Here is a 17,660-nt window from a genome sequence, read left to right as displayed (position 1 = left end):
GTGCCTGCTTAGCAAGCACAAAGCCGCGTTTAAACCTCAGTACTGCAGAAAACTAACGAACGGAATGAATCCAGCAGTCCTTCCGCAATGTCCTGGCCTTGCTTGGGTTGCGGAGACAGCATTGCCACACCCCAGCTGACCAGAGGGTGTGTGGGCTGGTGGCCAGCAAGCCACGGGTATGGCTGAGGGGGGGAGGGGCCTACGGAGGAGGGGGAGGGCAGGGCTTTTGTTGTTTGTGCCTGCACTGGCCAGCCTGCCGGAACCAGCCTTGGGCAGCAGGCCCAAGCCTCCAGCTGTGATCTGTTCAGACCCAGGGAGCCGGACTGACCACAGACGCCACTGACCACCTGTGTCCCCCCAGTGCCTGCCTTCCCTGGCCAGGCGGGCAGCTTCCTGGGGAGTCCCCAGTAGGCTGCACTGCCCCCACCATATGCCAGAGAGAGAGCCCCGAGTCCTTGTGTGTCCCAGCCTTGCCTGGGCTGGCTGAGGCGCTCCCTTTCCCCTTTGTAGAGAGAAGTGACGTCATTTTGGGTGTCCTCTTCAAGAGGATAGGTCTAGATCATAGAATGCGTCCGTCCCCCCCCCCAAGCTTTGTGTTTGCAGCTGGGTTCTCAGCCTGCGGCTCTGGTTGGGAGGTGGTGGAACCTGTAAGGGGTGGGGCTTGTGGGAGGAAGTGAGGTCACTGGCGCAGCGTTGGAGCAGGTTTTGGGACCTTGGTCTCTTCCTCTGCCGTTGCTTCCTGGCTGCCATGAGGTAGACACCCTCACCTGCCGCGCGCTCCTGACCTGATGCGTGGCGCCGTCACAGGCCCAAAGCGCCAGGACAAGAGACCAGGGACTCGAACCTCCAAAACCATGAGCCAAAACAGACCTTCCCTCCCCACAAGCTCGCCATCCTGGGCACTGTAACAGAAAGCTGACCAACACATGTCCTTTGCCACTGGAATCTGAAAATAGTTTCAATCGTTGGGAAAAGGAGAAGTCCAAGAGGGACCACGGCGGTGGGAGGCGCGCGGGTGTCCTCTGAGCTGGCGTCCACACTGACACAACATCACTGGCCAGTGGACATCCTAGCGGACTTCTCCCCGCCGCCCAGTTCTAGTGACAAGAACGTCTGGCATTGCCAGAGGTGTCAAGGTGACAGCAATCTCTCGTGAAGAAGCGTGAGAGTGTGTACAAGTGTGGGAGTGTGCATGTGTGTGCACACACATGACAGCCTTTTTTGCTGGTAGCTCCGGATTGGCATGCTTCCTTCATGGCTGGAATCCTCGTCCCCACAACCTTGAAAGTGCATGTCACAGCCCCAGGTGGCCAGATCGCCACCGCGAACCTCCACACGCAGGCGCCGGCTGGGCTCAGAGGCCATTTCCTTAGTGACACAGACAAGCCGCTTCCAGAGGAAGGATGGGGGCCGAGGGCAGGAGGCTGGACACCAGCAGGTGTGACTTTGCACACGTCCCCTCGTGGAGGCACAGGGACGAGGGACAAAGTCCCCAACACCTCTGTACTGCCCAGGAGGGTGGAGTAGTCAGCGTGAAGAGTGGGTGTGCCCAGTTCCGTCCCAGCGTCCTGGCACACCCGACCCCCTTCATGAAGCACCCTGTTGGCTTGCAGTGTGCTAGCCAAGGTCCTGTCGCCTTTGACAGTCTCCATGAGTAAGCTGGGCGCTGGTGGCTCATGCCTGTAATCCTTACTACTCAGGAGGTTGAGACCTGAGGATCCCAGTTCAAAGCCAGCCTGGGTGGGAAAGTAAGAGAGCTTCTTATAATCCAATTAATCATCAAAAGAGGAGGAGGAGGAGGGAAGAAAGGGGGGAGCTCTGCTGAAGGAACAAAAGATAGAAAAAGGGAAAGAGCTGGGCACTAGCGCTCACACCTGTAATCCTCGCTACTCATGAGGCTGAGATCTGAGGATTGCATTTCAAAGCCAGCTGGACAGGAAAATCTGTGAGACTTTATTTCCAGTGAACCATCAGATAAGCCAGAAGTGAAGTTGTGGGTCAAGGGGTAGAGTGCCAGCCCTGAGCAACAAAACAAAACAAAACAAAAAACTCAAGGAAAGCACCCAGACTCTGACTTCAAGCCCCAGCACTGGCCGCAAAGCAACAAGAAGGTGGGAAAATGGAGCGGCAGGGAGAGGCCTCGCTGTGTTCACGTCCAGCTGTCTTACCGGCATCCACGGAGCCCCTCTGCAAGGATGGTCTCTGGGGTGACTGCGGGCCCCCCCTGCTCCCAGCCCCAGCTTCAGATACGCGTGGAAATGCAGAATCCAGGGCCGACCCGAGCTTGTGGAGGCCAGGGCCGGGCCTGGGACTCTGCATGTGAATGACTGTGGGCTCTATGTGGTTTCCTTGGCCAGACGGCGTCCTTGCACAAAATCAGCACCGCTCCCCCCGCCCCCCGGGGCTGAGCTGGCCCCCGGCGCGGGCAGGGCCGGCCAGCTGACTGCAGCGAGGCCGAGCCCCGCCGGTGCCCGTGCCCGCCAGCCCAGCCGTCACTAATGGCATTCTTGGCACTTGGGGTGTTGGGGCGCCGCGGCTGCCGCGGGATGGCAGAAGCTGCTCATTTGTGGGCAATGAATAATTTATGTGTCTTTCACACGGCTCAGCCTGTGTCGTGCTGCCGCGGCCCAGCCCGTGCGCTCTGAAGTTCCCGATTAGTGGCTTTGGAAGCTGGGAGCTGAAGGTGGTGTAGGCCCTCCATCCATCTGCGCACGGCCCTCGCCGCCAGCTGTCAGGGCGCCCCTCTGCGTCGGGAGCGTCCTTTCCTCTCTTCCAGGAAGCTGGTTTCCTCCCTTGTCCCTGTTCAGGGCCTGGGTGGGAGGGCAGGCCAGCAATGAGGATGTGAAAACCAACAACAGAGCCATAGAGCCAGGCACTGGTGCTCCTGTCTATAATCCCAGCCACTCAGGAGGTTGAGAATTGAGGATTGCAGTTGAAAGCCAGCCCAGGCAGGACAGTCTATGAGACTCTTATCTCCAGTTAACCAGCAAAAAAAAAGCCAGAAGGAGACTAGCCCAGGACCACCAAGTGACTTACTGGAATTCAGCACTAGCGTGCATTGGGCTTCCTCCGTGTTGAAGGGAGTACTCCGTCCGCCCAGTGAACACCGTGGGCTCTTTGACAATATTGGTGAAGAGTACCAAGCAGTCTCCATCTTTCCTAGAGCCCTGGCCCAGGGTCCTCTGCATTGAGTAGCTGTAGCTGGAGGAGGCTGCCGGGGCTGTGTTGATGGCAGGGAGCCATTCTCTCCTGCCCCCTCGTGCAGAAGAAGCTGGCTGGAGCTTAGAGGTGTCAGGTCTTCAGGCCTCAGTTCTCTGTGTCCTGAGGGCCTGTTTCTGTGCGGCCTGGTAATTCTGTAGCGTTCTCTAGTCCAGATATAGCTGTTGTTTTTTTGTGTGTTTCTATGCCGGTTCTGGGGTGAGCTTCGGGCCGAGCTTTCCCTGAGCTGTTGTGTTCGAGGCTGACATTCCACCACATGAGCCTCAGCTCTGCTTTCAGCATTTGAGTCTCACAAGCCGGGTGCTGGTGGGTCACACCTGTAATCCTAGCTACTCAGAAGACTGAGATCTTAGGATCGTGGTTCAAAACCAGCTTGGGCGGAAAAGTCCCCTGTGAGATTATCTCTAATTAGCCACTCAAAAACTAGAAGTGGCGCTGTGGCTCGTGGTAGAGCACTAGCCTTGAGCAAAAGAGCTCAGGGACAGCTCCCAGTCCCTGAGTTCAAGCCCCACAATTGACCAAAAAGAAAAGTCACAGACTCTCCTGCTTGGGCTGGTTTTTGAACTTTTTAGCCTCCTGAGTATAGGATTACAGGCATGAGCCACCTGCCCCGGCCTAGCCCCGTCTGCGTAGGTAAGCGTGTAGCCTAGGGGTCTCGTGTGAACCTAGCTTCTCTGTGTCCCTTGGGCTTCTGAGGCCTCTGTGGGCCACAGCGTCTTCACTGTCCTGAGCTGAGCCGTGGAAAACGGCCTCCGTGATACGGAAGGTGGCACTGGCCGTGATACCCGGGGCCTGGTGGAATGAGTCATTTCCATTCACCTCAGCACAACCACAATCCAGAAAAACCCAGCCGTCCTTTGGCTTCGGGCCCACGCTGTGTCTCTCCCTGCGGGACTTTGCTTCCTCGCTAAGCTGGATTTCGAATATTAAGGTCGTCCGTCATTTCTGCAGCGCACACACGCCCTGTGCCAGCACGCAGCGGGGCCGCTTCCGGTTTCCCACAGGTCTTGGTGGCAGCCAGGGGTGGGAAGTCCAGGCCTGGCCAGGCCACGCCCAGCGTGGAAAGACTTTTCTAGGTGTTTTCCCCCAGGGCTGGCTGGCCAAGATGACAGGCTCCACAGCCTCCGGGGCCACCGTGAGGACCTGGCCCAGTGCTCACCCCAAGACCAGAACTCGCTGGGTCTTAGATGTCCTGGCCCGCACCAGCCCTTTCCAGGAGGAAGCTGAGGGTTTCCTCCAGGCTGACTCCTCAGCAGTTTTCTTTTGTTTGGGGCTGCCTGGGGCTTGAACTCAGAGCCCAGCTGCTGCTCCCTAGCTTTTTCCACTCGAGGCTAGCACTCTACTACTTGAGCCACAGCTCTACTTCTGGCTTTTTGGTGGTACGAATCTCATGCTCTTTCCCTCCCCAGGTTGGCTTTGAGCCTTGATCCTCGGAGTTCAGCTTCCGAGCAGCTGGGATGACAGGTGTGAGCCACCTGCGCCCAGCAGATCCCCTCCTCAGCATCATTTTGAGTTAACTCTGTGCACAGCGTTGGACGAGGCCCACACAGCGCTTTGGCTCTCTGGCATGCACAGTGCAGTGCTCAGCACCATTCCTTGAAAAGCTCCTCTCTCCCCTTGGAAAGCCACGAGACCCTTGAAAGTCAGTTTGCTGCAAATGTGGCTTTATTTACCGATACCCGGTTCTGTTTGTTCTACATTGCTGGTCCTTGCACCAATACCACACCATCCTGATTATCATTACCAAAGGTACACTTTGAAATGAGGAGTTGCAAGTGCTTTGGTTTTTTTCCTTTCCAGAATTGTTCTGGCTATTCAAGCCACTTTGCAATTCCATGTGATTTTTTTTTTTTAAATCAACATTTCAGTTTGTATCTAAGAAGTAAGCTGGAGCCAGGCACTGGTGGCTCACACCTGTAATCCTAGCTACTCAGGAGGCTGAGATCTGAGGATCTTGTTTCAAAGCCAGGCTGGGCAGAAAAGTCCATGAGACTCTTATCTCCAATTAATCTCCAGAAGACCGGAAGTGGTGCTGTGGCTCAAGTGGTAGAGCCCTAGCCTTGAGCTGAAGAGCTCAGAGACAGTGCCCAGCCCAGAGTTCAAGCCCCACTACTGACAAAAAAAATAAAAAATCTGGGCTTCTGTTGAGAATTGTGTTGAATCTGCATCAGGCTGAGAAGTCGTAGCAACTTAATAATGACTTGTAATCCAATTATGATTTGTGGAATTATAAAATCTGCTGTAGATTTGTCTTCTGATTTATAAGGATGGAGTTTGTTCCAGTTATTTAGAGCTGCTTTGATTCCTTTCAGTGCTGTTTTGTAGTTTTTAGATTAGGACTTTTGCATTTCATTCATTAGATTTATTCCGTAGGATTTTAGTCTTTTATTGCTATTAATCTGGAATTATTTTCTCGTTTTTTTTGACTTGCGAGTATATTTGTGTGTGTGCACACATGCATGTATGTTAGTACAGGGGCTTGAACTCAGAGTCCCATGCTCTCCTTTGGCTTTTTCACTCACAGCTGGTGTTCTACTACTGAACCACACCTCCAGTCCAGCTTTTCACTTTTGAACTAGAGATAGAGTCTGCAAACTTTTCTGTCCTGGCTGATTTTTTTTTTTTTTTTTTTGGGTCCGGTTGTGGGGCCTGAACTCTGGGCCTGGGCGCTGTCCCTCAGCTCTTCAGCTCAAGGCTAGCACTCTACCACTTGAGCCACAGCACCACTTCCGGCTTTTTTCTTATGTGGTGCTGGGGAATCGAACCCAGGGTCTCGAGCATGCAAGGCAAGTGCTCTACCACTGAGCCACCTTCCCAGCCCCTCCTGGCTGATTTTAAGCCTTGCTCCTCAGCTCCCAGTGTCCTGAGTGGCTAGGATTACAGGTGTGAGCCACCAGCGCCTGACTGAGTCACAAGTGTATAGAAATACAATAGTTCTGACAGCCCTTTAGTTAGATGCCTTAGGACTTGCTATATATAAAGTATGAATTAAGAAAATAGAGAAGATTCTTTTCACTATAGATGTCGTCTATTTAAGTAATTTTTTCTGTCCTAATTACTCTAGCTAGCGTACTTAATTTTTTTTGTGGAAGTACTGGGCCTTGAACCCTTACTTGGTTTTTCCACCTAAGGCTGGTGCTCTACCATTTGAGCCATAGCTCTACTGCCCTCTTTTTTTGGTGGTTCATTGGAGATAAGACTCTCAGTCTTTTCTGTCAGGGCTGATTTTGAACTGTGATCCTCAGACCTGGATTGCAGGCCTGACCTTTGGGATCATTTTAAATAGGAAATCTCAAGAGCAAGCCAGCCAGGGCAGGCGCACACCCGCTCTCCGCTCTTCTCCCTCTGGCTGTCCCTGAGTTGCCCCAGACCACCCTGCCAGGAGCTGGAGTGCCCGGGGGTCAGGACTACTTCCTAGATAACTGGAAATGAGGTGGCCATGGGCCGGCGTGGGGTGTCAGGCAGGGGGTTCACGGGACGGGTTCACGGGTCCCATCACCTCCCTGGGACTTTTGTCTTCTTTGCCTCTGTCTCCCTGCCCAGCCCTCGTGGGCTGCCCCTGCCCAGCCCGCTGGAAGGGTTTGGACGGGGCCAGCCACGTTCAGTGATTCTTGATGCATCACCCAGGCCTCTGCCTTGGGCTCTTCTGGAAAGAGACAGGCACGCCAATTGACTTGTAAGACAGTCCCGGCCACCAGCCAGAACCCAGCCTGATTACTCCCGCACGATGGCTCTGCTCCCTCATGCCGTCTCCTGCTGTGGCTGTCACCTTTCTCTGCCACCGAAAAGCTGGTGGCCGGTGGCCCCGTGGCTCAGTGCTAGAGCAAATTTGCAATTCAAGAGAAGGGAGCTCCCAGGGAGCCCCTGAGGCGCTGGGGCAGGGAGCGCTGCCAGGTGTGTCCCCAGCGCCCAGCCCCAGCCTGGCGCCTCGCCCTGCCTGTGTGCGGGCGGAGACGCTGGCCGTGCGGAGGGCGGCGGGTGTGCCCGGGGAAGCAGGCGCAGAGGCATGGAGGAGCCGGAGCTTCCCCTGGCCCACCTCGCTCCCAGCACCTTCCCCGAAGCTGGCACGGCTGCCAGAGGCACAGGGACAGCCCTGATAGAAAATGTGATGCAAGCCAGGCGCTGGTGGCTCATACCTACCATTCTAGCCACCCAGGAGGCTGAGATCTGAGGATCACGGTTCAAAGCCAGCCTGGGCAGGAAAGGCCGTGAGACTCTTATCTCCAATAAACCTCCAGAAAACCAGAAGTGGCGCTGTGGCTCAAGTGAGTGAGCTGAAGAGCTGAGGGACAGCCCAGGCCCAGAGTTCAAGCCCCAAGACCGACAAAAAAAGAAAAGAAAAGGAACCTGTGATACAGGCTGTCCCCTGAAGCCGGGGGGGGGGGGGAGTGGCGCTGGACAGCCGGACAGGGGCCTGTGGCGTTCATGGTGTGGGGTGGTGAATCACAGTCAGGGCGTGGGTCACGGTGACCCTGACACTGGTGGTGAGCGCGGCGTGTGTGGTGGCACTCGCGGGGAGTGTGGCACTCGGGGTGGGTGTGGTAGCACCCACAGTGAGTGGGGCCACGGCTGGGCAATGTGGCCCTCAAGGAAGAGTCCAGGCGTGAGGAGGACCCCCCCAGTGCCAATTGAGAAGCAGCCGTGGAGGGGCCGGAAGGGGCTGGGGGGGCAGCATTCCTTCAGATGGCTAGTGTCTCACCAGGCGTCTGCTGGCATGGCCCACGCTTTGCCTCCTGATGGGCACAGGGGAAGCGAGTGGAGAGGAAGGGGTGGGCACGGCAGGTGCCCGTGTCCCTCATGACCCGCTCTTCTCTTCCAGGGGCATGATCTAGCTGCCATCAGCCGCGCATCCACCCCTACCGACCCTGCCCGGCCCCTGCTCTGCACATCCACCCCTACCGACCCGGCCCCACCCCTACTCCGTCTGACCTCCGCTCCGCCCCAGGTGAGTGAGCACGAGGCCTTGGTGCAGGGCTGGCTTTGGCCTGTGTTGTGACCCTCAATACCTAAGCCCTGACAGACTCCATGTGCAGATTTTCAGCCTAGAACGAATCACTGAGAACACAGCCGGCATTGGACAGATATTGCCAGTGGGTTATTCCTGAAGTCTCGGGGGTCTCCGGGAAGCGGGTTTTCACCTAGGTGGGCTGTCTGGCTTAGAAAAGCTGCTGGAGGATTCCGAGACCAGGAAGCGGACCCTCAGAGGGCACCCAGGACCCCGCTTGGGCCACTGCAGAGGTTGGAGGTCCCTCCCTTGTGACTTCCTTCCTTCCTTCCCTTCCCCCTCCCATCACACAATGACTGCACTTCCTCTGTTTGGCTTGTGTACTAATTGGTTTGGGGCTCATTCGTGGCTGCGCCCAGTGTAAGTGGATTCCAGCTCCGTGTCCTTGGGGAGAAGGGTCAGGAGGGGAGAGGGCGGGCCCAGAAGCACCAGGGCGCCCGTCCGCTGGTACATCTTGGCATTACTGCCTCCCTTCTTCACCCTGGGCTCCCCACCTGCATGGCACCATGCCCGATTGGGCAGTCAGGGGAGGGAAGAAGGGGTTCATGTGGCCAGCCTGGGAGCGCTGTGAATTCACAGTGCGAGTTCACGGAGCAGCGGTGGTTGGTGTGTGCTGACCAGCGCTCTTGTGCGGGTGCGTGTGTGGACCCCAGCACTCCCTGCACCGTCGGTGGCTCGCGTTGTCTGAGTGCAGGAATAGAAATGGCGAGAGGCCACGTGAGCACTGTAGTGAAGCTCGCGGCCACGGCAGCCATGGCTGCCCAGGGCAGTGGCACCTCCTACTCCTGGGCTCTGCTGTGGGGTTGATGCTTAGGGAGGGTGACTTCCTGCTTTGATTTCTTCCCAAAGACACAGGAGTCAGATAGCAATGGGATGCTTCCGGGGGGGAGCTGGGGGAGGGGGGAGAAGGGCACTGTGTCCAAGTTTATCAAAACAAGAGAAAGTTTCTGGACTGTGGGAAGAGACTCCTGGCTTGGCTTCCTATGACAGACCAGGGCTGAGCCTCCGGGTCTGTGCCCCACACAGCACCTCACAGGTTTGCCCTTGTCAGAGGGCAGGTTTGTCCCGGTCCTGTCAGCCTGTTAACCCCCTCACCCCCCAGACACCACAGAGAAGGGGTAGATGGGGATTGAAGCCATCCTGTCCATGTAAACCTTACTCTGCCATTTCTTCTCAGTCACTTCTACCCAACACCTATTAGAATGTGGCCAAACCTCATTCAGTGGGGGCCATGGATTCAAAACTTGGCCACAGTTCATGTTGGTAGGGGTGTGTGCGGTCCATGAACTGAGAATGCTTCCATCACTCTCGCAGAGACCTGCAGAAGTTCAGCTTTCTGCCATTGATGGGGAAAAGAGCAAAGTGGTAGTTCTGGCTGACACTGGTTTCTAGGGACAGGAGCAAAGCAAATTCCTAGGTTGGATGATACCTATTGTTCTTTCTTCTTTCCACTTTTTCTCTCTATGCCTTACATTTGTTCATTGTTATAAATATGATCTTCAAGGATCAACTGGAGGGCTGGGAATGTGGCCTAGTGGTAGAGTGCTTGCCTAGCATGCATGAAGCCCTGGGTTCGATTCCTCAGCACCACATACACAGAAAAAGCCAGAAGTGGCGCTGTGGCTCAAGTGGTAGATTGTTAGCCTTGAACAAAAGAAGCTCAGAGACATGCCCAGGTCCTGAGTTCAGGCCCCAGGACTGGCAAAAAGAATTATTGGAGGGGCTGGGAAGGTAGCTCAGTAATAGAGTGCTCGCATTGCATGTATGAGGCCCTGGGTTCGATTCCTCAGCACCACATAAGCAGAAAAAGCCAGAAGTGGCGCTGTGGCTCAAGTGGTAGAGCACTAGCCTTGAGCTGAAGAGCTGAGGGACAGCACCCAGGCCCAGAGTTCAGGCCCCACGACCGACTGAAAAAAAAAAAAGAATTACTGGAGTCACAACGATAGGTATGAAGATGAAAAATCATCTCAGCAAGGTAAAATTCACTTCTGCAGGAAGCTGCACCATCAGCCAAAAACCTGGCAAGCAACTACACAGAGCAGGCAGGCAGCTCCCTATTTATCCCTAACACAGCAGGCCCCGCCCCTCTGCTCTGATTGGCTGGGCTCAGGTTCACAGTCTGCTCATGATTGGCTAGTTTGAATAATAATGTATTTACATAAGCTGGGCGCTGGTGGCTCACGCCTGTAATCCTAGCTACTCAGGAGGCTGAGATCTGAGGATCGCGGTTCAAAGCCAGCCCGGGCAGGAAAGACCGTGAGACTCCTATCTCCAATAAACTACCAGAAAACCGGAAGTGGCGCTATAGCTCAAATGGTAGAGTGCTCGCCTTGAGCTGAAGAGCTGAAGGACAGCGCCCAGGCCCAGAGTTCAAGCCCCACAACCGACAAAAAAAAAAAATTTATTTACATAAGGTGTTCACGAGTCATCTCAACATATACCCTCACTGCTATTTTTTGGAACAGTCTGGGATGTGTTGTAATTTCACCTTGCCAAGAAACCAGTTGAAGACAAAACCTTACATTTCAAAAACCCTTCCTTACGCCAAAGCAGTTCCTCTTCTCCTTAATAAGAGCCAAGCCACCAGGCGAAAGCAGGAACTTTTAGGCAATACATCTTGATAGAAAGGATAGTTCTTCCTTCCATCCATTCGTTTCATTTTGTTCTTTACTGTTCTAGACTATTCCGCGTTGTTCATGTCTGTTCTATTTTGTATTGTTCACATTCTATATTGGAGTCTGTTCTTTGCCTGTTGAGGGGTCTAAAGAGATAATGGGCTCAGACGTGTGCCTCGCAACGAGGTACTTGCTGATCTACAAAGCCCAGCTGCTGTGAGGGGCCCCTGCACCCCAGGAGCAGAACCCGAGCTTGGCTGTGTCTGCACCGTTAAGTCGCACTGTACTTTTCCATTCTCTCTTGTGGGCAGCATGCTGGATTTCCCTGGGGACCCCTCCCTGTGCCAGCGAGCAGTTTTCACTTCCGAGGCCTCCCCCCGGCTCCGCGGAGCTGGGCACCGGATGCGCTCCTCCACGGCAGGCCCCAGGTGGCTCTGATCATGTGCAGGTCCTCTGCACGCCTGCAGGCCGCATGCACCCCTGGCGGCCCACACCTGTGAGAACAGTCAGCGAATGAATTGACGGGAATGTGGCCCATGTTATTTTCTCCAGAGATTAGAGCTCCAGGCCTGAAATCCCAGCTGTTCCACCCCTGTCTGGCCCGGAAGGGCCAGGTGCCAAAAAGAACCATCGAGCAGTAATGGGGTCAGGCTCATGTGTGCTGTGTGTTGGTGCGTGTCTGTACAGATGTGCGTCCGATAGGAGGGAGGTGTAGTGTATGTGTAGTTTGTGCTGTGGTATATGGTGTGTGTGTCTGGTATGGGTGTGTCTGGCGCGCGTGGGGGGTGGGTTTGGGAAATGGATGTGTGTAGATCGAGTTGTGCATGTGATGTGTGTGTACATACACATTCAGATTCTGTCCGGTCCATCTCAGATCTGCCTTCAGTTTTTCCTTAGCAGGAGCTGCTGCTGGGTAATTCCCAGTGTCCTTTTAGTGTCTGAAGATTCTCTGTCCTTCCCACTGGCTTTGAAAAGGGCCCACACCAGGCAGCAGCCACAGACGCCCCACACTCCACGCACCGGGAGAGAAGGGACTTCTGTCATCAAACGCGTGGTCCCAGGCCACCTGAGCACAAGCCGCTGCTTCCCTCACGCCCACCGCGGGGACACTGAGCTCCTTCCTCCCCGCTCATTTTCACTTTGAAACACTGAAACTTGAACTCAGGGCCTCATGCTCTCCCTGGGCTTTTCCATTCATAGCTACTGTTCCAGCCTTTGAGCCACATTGTCACTTCTGGCTTTTTGCTGTTACTTGGAAATAAGAGTTTCTTAGATTTGTCTGCTGAGGCAGATCACGATCCGCAGACCTCAGCCTCTCGAGTAGCTAGGACTACAGGTGTGAGCCACTAGCACCTAGCTGAGGACTTTTTTGTTTTGTTTTGTGCCAGTCCTCCCAGGGTTTTAACCCAGGACCTGGGCACTGTCCCTAAGCCTTTTTGCTCAAGGCTAGCGCTCTGTCACTTGAATCACAGCTCCGCTTCCAGCTTTTTTGGGGGGTGGTTAACTGGCGATAAGAGTCTCATGGACTTTGCTGTCCAGGCTGCCAGGCTGGCTCAAACTGCAATCCTCAGATCTCAGCCTCCTGAGTCGCTAGGATGACAGGTGTCAGCCACTGGCACCTGACTTGCAGGCTCCTTTTTCAGAGGGCCACACAAAAGTCTGGAGAGCAGGTTAGGAGCTCCAGCACAGCCACGTGACTCAGGCCCTGCTCAAACCCCAGGACGGCGGACTGTGCTCAGCCAGTGTCTGGTGCTGGCTCTGGCTGAACTCACAGAGCCAGCCAGCCTTGAGTTCACTCCTCTGGGAAGAGGCTGTGGCTCACATCCTGACTGAGCATCTTAGTTCAGCCGAGACAACTGGCCGCACATGCCGGTTGTCCCACCCAGGCGAGGGTTGGCCAGGACTCCACACAGCCAGCACCAGAGCCCCAGGAAGCTGCTCCAGCACCCGGAGCCAGAATCACAGCCAGGCCAAGCCAGGGCTGCCTGCCCTGAGTGTCCCGACCTCCACCCACAAGCTGCAGCCTGCTGTGGCCTCTAGTTCCCTTCAGAGAAGGGAGAAACCCAGAGATTTCTTTCCTCCCTGCATCCATGCGCAGGGCCCCCAGGAACAAGAAGCTGGGTGCTAGCTGGGCGCCGGTGGCTCACGCCTGTAATTCTAGCTACTCAGGAGGCTGAGATCTGAGGATCACCATTCAAAGCCAGCCTGGGCAGGAAAGGCTGTGAGATGCTTATCTCCAATAAACCACCAGAAAAACAGAAGTGGCTCAAGTGGTAGAGCGCTAGCCTTGAGCTGAAGAGTTGAAGGACAACGCTCAAGCCCAGAGTTCAAGCTCCATGCTGGAGTGCGGGCTGCATTCAGTACACATATGTGTCCCCAGCCAGGAGGAAGTGTCGTGAAGAGGGCCAAGCGTGAGGCGGTTGTGACTTGAGATGGGGTTCTAGAAGAGGCTTCCCCAGAAAGCCTTTCAAGAAGCACGAATGCTTGAGGGACTGAGCCTCAAGACCTGCGGGACCGCCGGACCAGGAAGGAAAGAAGGAAGGAAGGAAGGAAGGAAGGAAGGGCAGAGAAGTGGAGGGAACACAAATGCAGAGGCCCTGGGGTTGGAACCTGCTGCGCAGGGTGTCCTAGGGTAAATGAAGCATTCTCTTCATTCAAGACATAATGAAGGGAAAAGATAAAAGATGTCACAAAAAATTGACGTCACCATAGAAATAAATGAAGAATAGTGTTGGACTGCCAAAGCGAGAACCATGGTAGCAGGTCTGGAAATGTATCTTGGGGAAGTAGTGTTTGTGCTGGTGCGTAGATAGAAGCTCGCTGCAGGACTGAAGGGCTCTGACCCATGGGTGAACCTGTGTTTGCGGAGGCACGGGGTGTCCCAAGAGAATTTTCTCCGTGTCTCTCTTCCTCTTCCACTGGCAGTTTCTGCCAAGGAGGCATTCTCTTGGGGATTCTCTTCTCCACCTCTTCCTCATCTCCCACCTCAGGGCAGTTCAGCTCGGAGAGGGGAGGGAGGCTGGTGGTCTAGGGTGGGGAGGGGATTCTGGGCCGTGCCTGGCTGTCTCCACCCTGTCTTGTACTCTTGGAGGCTTTGGGGCATCACGAGGCAGGGATAGAGCTACTGAGATGAGCACAAGGCCAGGAAGGTTTCACAAGAGCCAGTCCAGCTGGGCGCTGGTGGCGCACACTTATAATCCTAGCTACTCAGGAGGCTGAGATGTAAGGATCACGGTTCAAAGCTAGCAGCTGTGAAACTCCTACATCCATTACCAAAAAAGCCAGAAGTGCAGCTGTGGCTCAAGTGGTAGAGCACCAGCCTTGAGCAAAAAAGCTCAGAGACAGGGTCCAGGCCCTGAGTTCAAGCGCCAGGACGGGCACAAAAACAGGAGCAAGTCCAGCCTGCAGCCACATGTTCTTCAGCAGCTCTGAGGACCGGAAACCTGAATGGTCCAGCCTCCCTTCCCCAGGATGACTGGGCATTGGCTGAGCTTGCTCTGGAGGGGCAGGGTGGCCACTGTGGCTGACGCCCCTCCCCACTCCTTCGCAGGCCTCAGGCCTCAGATCTATTAAGCCTCAGATCTATAACTGTTGACCTCTTGTAGAGGCCCAAAGTGCCCTGCATCTGGAAATAGAAACTCACAGGCATTGTGAAATACAAACACTTTATCTTTTACTCAAGTGACTAAGGGATAGTACAAGTAGAAGACACCACAGAGTGCTAATGAACTTGAAAAGAGTTCCTGTTTGGTGGCTCCAGTTTCAGCCACTTAATACTCTACCTCCGCCCAGCTCATCCAGTAGAGATATAACAACACAGATATAACAACGCATGCATATGGGATTTTTTTCCCCCTGTTCAGGGGCTTGAACTCTGGGTCCGGGCGCTGTCCCTGAGCTTCTCTTGCTCAATGCTAGGCTCTACCACTTCAGCCACAGCTCTACTTCTGGCTTTTTTGGGGGGGTGATTAATGGGAGATAAGAGTCTCAGGGACTTGCCTGCCTGGGCTGGCTTTGAATGCAATCCTCAGATCTCAGCCTTCTAAGTAGCTAGGATTACAGGCTCGAGCTACCAGCATTTGGTGTATATGAGCTCTTTTTTTCTCCAGTCACACTAAAAAAGTAAGAGGCAAAAGGTACAATTAATGTTAACAACATGATTTAACCCACTGCATCCCAAAGGGAACCATTTATTATTGCACATGTAACCAAGATAGAAAGTTTTCATGAGATTCCACAATGTCTGTGGTATGCGAGGGACACATAGGAGTTCAGACTAGCCACCTTTTCAGGGCTCAGCATACGGAACTGGTGGTTTGCCCTATGGAACAAAACAGCCTTAGATTATGGGTAGGGAAACTGAGGCACCATCCTGGCTGTAGCAGAGTAGGGCTGGAGGTGTGTCAGAGCTTAGGCCTGGAGAGCATGCTCTCCTGTGCCCTCTAGTGTCTCCCTGATCACATGGCAGCCTGCGTGGCCCCAGATGCATCTCCACTCACCTGCAGCCTCCCTCCCCCCCCCCCCCCCCCCCCCCCCCCCCCCCCCCCCACCGCACTGGTACCTAGTTCCTGGAAACCCCCTTGGACAGGACTGAGTTCTTTCCTGGGAGAATTGCACTAGGGCTGGGCTGTTGGAGGAAAGAAAGAGACAGATTTGCGTTCTTTGGGGAAAATACAGTCCCTCCTAGGACAGGAGCGTGTGTCTTACCCAGAGAAGGAGCTGAGATGGGGTAAACGCATCCTAGCTCCCGTCTCAGCCCATGTTCACAAACCCAGATTCACCCAGACCAATGCTCCCACCTCATCCTGAGCCCTCGTCTTCGTGACGTCTGGGTGTCCCCTGTCCCCCCTCATCTCCCTTCCAAGTGTGTGAGTGTGGCGGTCTTCTGAGCTTTAGAGCCGACTCACGGAGCACTGGACCAAGCCCAGTGCCATTGCGGCCCGTGGTTCTCAGGCCTCAGCCAGCGGCAGCTACAACTCTGCCATTAGTAAGGCTTTCATTTGCCGGCAGGGCAGTATCGACTCTGGGGGTCCCTAGCTGTGTGTTTATTTTTCCTTTTCTTTACAATTTAGCACATTAAGAATAATAACTGGGTAGCTGAGACTCGGAGAGATGCTTCTAAGAGCCGCATTAACGCCCTCCCTGCCCGAGAGTTCACGCGCAGCCTGCTCCTTAATGGGCTGCGAAGCCTGCGGCCTTTCAGAGCCCCTTGACGCTGAGAAGGAAGCGGGTGCCCCTCACCCCCAAGAAGAAAGCCACACTGATCAATGAAGCTGGCACCGTGGCTTCGCGTCACCCCTGAAAAGCTTGCTTCTGGTCATCCATCTTCCCAAACAGCTGAGTGTCAATAAGACTGGCTCGTGTGCTCCATTAATAATGGGGGTCATAGTCACAGCTCTGCCTCTCCTGCGTTCCTTGCTGCTGCCTGAGAGCCTCCAGGGGAGCCCAGATAAGGCCCTTTGCCTGTGACATTTCACAGGGTCTTTGTGACTTGCCTGCCCAGGGACCGCGCCTGAGGCAAATGCTCTATTTGGCATTTGTAGGCTCCATCCTGACATCTGTATAAGTTACGATAGGAAGGCCTCACCACACTGTCCTGACAGAGCTCAGCTGGGGCAGAGGCCAGCTGACAACCCCGGGGGCACAGGCATGGAGTGGAGGCCACCCCTGCCTTACAGTCACCCGTCCTGGCATCCTGCTGCAGACTGGCACAGGCCTCCCCAAAGCCTTGGTCTTTTGCCTTGAGATAGGATGGTGCTGCCCGTTCTCGGCCATGCCTTCTGGGACCCCCGTCCAGGTTTGGATCTCTTTGTCCCGCCCTCCCTGGGCGTGGCCTGGGACGGTCAGCCACCAGCAGGCTTTGAGACCCTCTTGCCCTCCATCAGTTTTTGTTTATTTTACTTTTGTTTTGTCACGATGCTGGGATTGGGGTGGACTTGGCCTGGGCACTGTCCCGAGCTTTTTTGCTCAAGGCTGATGATGCTCTAACCACTTGAGCCACAGCTTCACTCCCAGCTGTTTGGTGGTAATTGGAGATGAGAGTCTCACAGATTCCTGCCCAGGCTGGCTTCAATCCAGGATGAGGATCACCAGTAGCTGGGATTATAGGTGTGAGCCAGCAGCACCCTGCTTGTCCTGCAGTTTTTGCTTTTGTTTTTGTTGTTTGTGAGGCTTGAACTCAGGGCCTGGGCACTGTCCCTGAGCTCTTTGCTCAAGATGACTGCCTCTACCATTTGAGCCACAGCTCTACTTCCGGTTTCCTGGAAGTTAATTGGAGATAGCAGTCTCATGGACTTTCCTGCCCAGGCTGGCTTCTAACCTCCTGAATAGCTAAGATTACCGGCGTGAGCTGTTGGACAGTTGGTGGTTTGACTCTAAATGCCATCTTCCTAGAAACCCAGGGAAGAATGGAGCATTGGGAGTCCTGCTTCTTGTCTCCTTTTGTTTTTGCCCGTACCAGAGTTTGAACTCAGGGCCTCAGACTTGATCGTTGAGTCATTCCTCTAGCTCAGCTTTTGGCCGTTAGTTGGCAGTGGGTTCACTGGGACTTTTCTGCTGGGCTGGCTTTGATCCTCTGGGTCTCAGTCTCCCCGGGAGCTAGCGTTCCAGGTGTGAGCCCCGGCGCACAGCCCTACCCAGGCCACATCACCTTTATCCTTCATTCTGTGCACGTCTGCGCCACAGCAGCCTGGACACCTGCAAAGCCTACTCCCTCAGAGGACTCAGTGCTGGAAAGTGCTGAGGACTCGTTCCCTCCACCCTCACCCCTGCCGTGTCCCCTCCACCCTCACCCCTGCCATGTCCCCCTCCTCCCCTCCATC

General features: G+C 54.8%; 1 protein-coding gene across 1 annotated transcript in view; it reads left to right on the top strand.

Annotated features, from left to right (window-relative positions):
- Hpcal1 (hippocalcin-like 1) overlaps positions 1-17,660 on the top strand; it is a 75,712-nt gene that overhangs the window by 50,323 nt on the left and 7,729 nt on the right. The window contains exon 2 of the mRNA XM_013013511.1: positions 8,039-8,164. The gene's annotated coding sequence lies outside the window, so the exon portion shown is untranslated. The remainder of the gene's footprint in view (positions 1-8,038; positions 8,165-17,660) is intronic.

Source organism: Dipodomys ordii, unplaced genomic scaffold (assembly GCF_000151885.1).
Source record: "Dipodomys ordii isolate 6190 unplaced genomic scaffold, Dord_2.0 Scaffold20, whole genome shotgun sequence".
Lineage (NCBI taxonomy): Eukaryota > Metazoa > Chordata > Mammalia > Rodentia > Heteromyidae > Dipodomys > Dipodomys ordii.
This window is presented reverse-complemented; position numbering and strand designations above follow the sequence as displayed.